Here is a 5,027-nt window from a genome sequence, read left to right as displayed (position 1 = left end):
TCCTCCCTGATACATCTGTTGCCAAAAAACCTGGATCCCAGCTCCAAAATCTTACTTTAATTGAAAACTAATCAGTCCTTAACCTCTCATAACTCAATGTGGTTGATCCATTTGTTTCCAAAGTTTGAACCACTCCTTAACCTTGACCAGGTTCTGACTTTCAGTGTCAGATTAAACTTGATTGTGACCTTTGTGTCAACTTTTTTAAAAAGTCCTCTAAAGCGCCGAACTCTGCCAACGCGTGGCCACACTTCAGAATGGGGCTGGGAAGTTCAGAAAGTCCTTCATGTGCTGCCACCAGAGACAAGTGGACTGCTTGCGCCCTCCCCTTGCCCATCCTTCCCCTTGTATGCAAGATACCCCGAAGTCGGCTTCCCGCCCCCAGAAGATCAGAGGCTCTAATATCCCCCACACTTCTGTGATATTCACCACCTCTCCAGCAACAACTCCTCAGTCAGTTGGGTTGACCACATCCTAGACTAAGTGCAGAGATGAGCAAGCTGAAGTTAGAAGTGCAAAGAGCACAGGGCTAATATGGCCCATGGGAAGAGTGTCACAGTCGTCCAATCCAGCTTTGAATTCTGGCTTTCCTGTTTACTAGCTGTGTACGCCATCACAAATTTTATCACTATTCTGTGCCAGAATGAGAAAGGGCACCAGTGGTAATCCCTACCCCACAGGGGTACTGTGAAGATTCCTTGTGATGATATAATTAAGGCATCAGAGCTTGGCACACAATAAACGCTCAATAAATGTGCACTTTGGGGCACCTGGGTGGCTCAGTCAGTTGAGCATCTGCCTTCAGCTCAGGTCATGATCCCAGGGTCCTGGGTTCGAGCCCCGCGTCAGGTTCCCTGATCAACGGGGAGTCTGCTTCTCCCTCTCCCTCTGCCTGCCGCTCCTCCTGCTTGTGCTCTCTCTCTCTCAAATAAATAAATAAATAAGTATTTAGAAAAATAAAAATAAAAATAAATGGGCACTTGATCTACCTGTCTGCCTACGTGTCTCTGTGTGTCCATATCTATCTAGTTCTTCCTCCTATAATGGAGTTTCAGCTCCTTGGGAGCAGACACCATCCCTAATACACCCTTTCACCCAGCAGAGAGGGTAGCTGTTAAACATTAATTGATCTAACACTGTTAAATTCACACTTGAACTCAACTTTCTGTCATTTAAAAAAATATTTTAATTACTGGAAGACATCGCTAAACAAAAATGTGGGCTTCTCCTTTCTCTTTGCATACAAGGCTTCCAGGGATTTTTTTAAAGCCTTTGTACATGGTCTTACTTCTTGTGAGGACATCTGAAACCAGGGCAGCATCAGGCCTGAGAGCCAGCCCAGCAGAGAGCTGCCACACATAATGTCCTATGCACGGACACGGATGCTGTCAGTCCCCACTTGCACATGTGTGCACACACACGCGCGCACACACGCGCGCACACACGCGCACACACGCGCGCACACACACACCGGGGCAGGGCAGCCAAACTGAACTACTGAATTATAATTGAATGCACATCTTATTTTTGTGAATGCTTCACACACTATTGCCCACAGACTTCCCTGTACCTGGAAAGGCCAGTGACCTATGGATTGGGCAAGATTGAGGAGGCAGAGGGCTGTTATTTATATGCTTCAGGTAAAAAAATAAATAAATTTTGTCTTAAAACACAGAGGCAGTTGGAACCAAGGTAAATTTCTTGGTTTGAAGCAGTTGGGTAATTGTTCAAAGCATGGACTTCACACTGTATATGAAAGAGAGACTTTAAAGCAATCTTAGCATTTAAGGCACTTTCAGCAAAATGCCTGAGTGTTGACTATGTGCCCGGTGCCACAAGAGGTGTGGGTGGCAAAAATAGGCCCCAGTCTTATCAGAGGGTGGCCATGTAACTCAAGGGCAGCGAAGTGATATTTCAGCATCCAGTGATGGTGTCGGGCACATTGGTACTTCATGGAAGTTTGTACAGTGGGGCCACGGGTCAGGGAATGGGCAACCTGGGTTTCCAAAGAATTCTACAAAGGGGACCCATTTAAAAAAGTAGATCAAGTGAAAATTCAAGTTTATTCAATGTGCTTTCATGTGCCCAACCAAAACCATTCATGAAAAACCCCAAGAAAATGTGCCCAAACCATCCTTCTTCGGCTGTTACTGTTATAGTTAAGGGTAGCAGCCCCAGAGGCAAATGTCTGGCCCAAAGAGTGACATGTCTTGTCTCTCAGCAGTTTGTCACAAGAGTATTGAATCTACAGGGGGAAGAAAGCCTCCTGCCGCAGGCAATTTCCCGATCCAGAGGCCAGTCCCACCAGCGCCACCAGCAAAGGAGTAAGAGCTTCTCCTCTCACAGACCGCAGTGCTCTGCTTCATTTCGGTCCACCCACATGAGTGCTTCCATTTACTCAGCAAACACTCCAGGGTGAGCACCAAGTGCAAACATCAGGCTGCGTCTGGAAACAGCAGAGCGAAAGGACCCCACCCACAACGGGGCAATCACTTGAGTCCTGGTGTTGAGCTTCACTAACAAATTACTCAAAGGCAGGCAAACTACAGGAATAAAGATGAAATTGGAAAATCCAACTTGGGCTCTTCTTCTAGAAGCCCATCTCCTAGACCAGGAAGGTTTCTCTTTGGAGCTCTCTGGAAATCAGGGCACCATGGTTCTCTGTGGCTGAGCTAGAGATGCTGCTGCCTCCACTCAGGAAGTACCTCCTTCCCCGTCCCTCAGCCCCAGACATCCCTTCAGCGAAGCCACAAGGCTTTCCCCTAGGGAGTGCAGCCAGGTCAACTGCCAGGGTCTTCTGCTCTTCCAAGGCCCACTGGAGCCCTTGACTGAGCCACGGGACCTCTGGTCAGAATTCCTCCCCACGCTTGGCTTATGGAACCATGATTCAAGTGTGCTCAACCACCTCTGCCAACCAAGTCACCTCCTCTTAGTTGCCTGCTTCTGTCTCTGAGCCAATTGTCTTCTACCCCATTATTGTTTTGCCTCCTGTCAATCAATTTATGGCTTATTATAAAATTAGCATCCCCACAGTTGCCACAACCTACAGAAGACTGTTTTTGTCTAAAGCTTTTTAAAAAGCAGATTCATCAGGAGCTATTCTAGATAAACATATGCCACCCTTATATATAATAAGAATTTTGGAAGCGGGTTATGCATCTTACTGCCTGATAAAAAATGTCATGCTTCCACGATTCAACAATGCTCATCAGCCTCCCAGCCCAACCAAGTCTATTCTGGTACCTAAAATTCTATTTACTCCTTTAAGTTAAGACTTACAGAGTCTTTGGAAAACTGAATTTACATCAGCTATGTGTTCACCTGCTGTTGACATTCGTAATCAGCTCAGCTGTTAACAGGTGGTGATGGGCAGGACCCAGCTGGAAGGAGGGACAAAGGAGGCCAGAGGGGCCCCAGGGCCAGGCAGTGCCATAGAGTCCAAGAGGGAGGGGCACTGACTGAGCAATCCGAGGACCCCAATCTTGCCGTCTTCATCACGGCACTTCAGCCTGGTTGAAAAGCAAAGTATGAGGCCCCTCACTCCAACACACTTGCTTTATTTGGAAGGCATCTTTGCTGAAAATCACAGTTCATGACTTCTTCTGTCTGTCTCTGCAACACCCTTCCCCTCCCATTTGACATAAGTATTGTCTATCCTTTCATCAACACACTTTAAATCCATAGGGGGAGGTTTTTAGGAATGTCTCCAAACAAGGCCATATTTTGGCATTTAGCGATGGTGTCAAGAAGTCTCCCTCCTTGGGTATTTACTTTGCAGTAGCCATATTTTTTCCCAAACGAGAGCTTCAGGATGCCTTTCTAGAAGGAGGAGGCCCAGCTGGAGCCCAAGCAAAGGCTGCAGCTTTTATTGACATGTCTGGGCAGGTGCGGCTAAAAGGTGGGGTGGACCCTGAAGGGCTCTCCCAACCTCAGGAACTTCGGGCCTGCAGGATGACTCAACTGAAGGGTAGAGAAGGCTGGGGACGCAGCTGCATCACATCACAGGGATGACAGTCCCGAGCACTAGAGTGGCTTTGTCTCATGGTTATCGTCTGGAGGTTCTGGACGCACCCTGGACGACTGGAGTTAGTGGTACACCAGAAAAGAAGGCTTTTGGTTGAAAGAGACAGAAAACTTAGCCACAGCGGCTTAAACAAAGAAGAGACTCATTTTTCTGGTTCAGTGGTGCCCTCCTAAGACTCTAGTGGCCTCCAGTTGGCGAGAACTATAGGGGCACCACCTACCATATCTTCATTTGTTCCATCTGAAAGAAGAAAGAAGTCAACATGGTAGCAGAAGTTTTCAGGAACTCTAAGCAAATTCGGCTTCCTTTTGTCCCTTGGGCCAGCATTGTACCGGGTGATTAGTCCTAGCTAGAAGGTAGCAAAGGTAAGGGGGATTGGAAATGGAGGTTGGGACCACCAGACGGTAGTATCTCCCTTAAGGGGAGTCCTGTAACATAGCATTAGGCTGTGGGATATGCCATATAATAGAAGACTTGCTAGAATCTCGGGGCTTTGGAGAAACACAGTGACTTTCAGCAACTAGGATCTAGTAACTGTGTGATAGAGTAAATAAAAGACCACATGGCCCTTTGCTGGGGCATGGAACTGAGAACTCATTTGTGAACACAGGTCCTCCCTTCAGATGAAGAGAGAAACTAGGAATGGGCCGGGTCTATCGTGTGTCAAATGCTTTGCCCAGATTGTTTTACTTAATCCTTATAACAATTCTATAAATAGGCATCATTTTCATTTCTGATAAGAAAATGGAGGCTCAATGATCTTGAGCAACCCATCTAAGATGACTCAGCTAAAAAGTGCAAGAGCCAAACTAAAACCCACTCTTTCCATCCAAAGTCCATCTTCAACTCTGCACATGTTCAGATGACTCAATTTTATCTGGAGAATTATTTGATTATGTATAATATCCCGCCTATATCTGAAAAGATTTAAAACAGCTGCTTCTATGAAAACCCTGTCACCAGCTGCCTAGCTGAGTGATGTGTCTCTCAATTTCAAAGATAA

The 5,027-nt window shown here is 46.5% G+C and overlaps 1 long non-coding RNA gene across 1 annotated transcript in view; it reads right to left on the bottom strand.

Moving 5' to 3' along the window:
- Nucleotides 1-2,030: 2,030 nt before the first annotated feature.
- Nucleotides 2,031-5,027, bottom strand: part of LOC145715995 (uncharacterized) — a 19,965-nt gene continuing 16,968 nt past the window's right edge. The window contains exon 2 of the long non-coding RNA XR_014138334.1: nt 2,031-4,264. This is a non-coding gene — a long non-coding RNA (uncharacterized LOC145715995). The remainder of the gene's footprint in view (nt 4,265-5,027) is intronic.

Source organism: Leptonychotes weddellii, chromosome 10, assembly GCF_054177405.1.
Source record: "Leptonychotes weddellii isolate Sample4059 chromosome 10, ASM5417740v2, whole genome shotgun sequence".
Lineage (NCBI taxonomy): Eukaryota > Metazoa > Chordata > Mammalia > Carnivora > Phocidae > Leptonychotes > Leptonychotes weddellii.
Note: the sequence above shows the minus strand (reverse complement) of the source record. Positions and strands in the feature narration are given on the sequence as shown.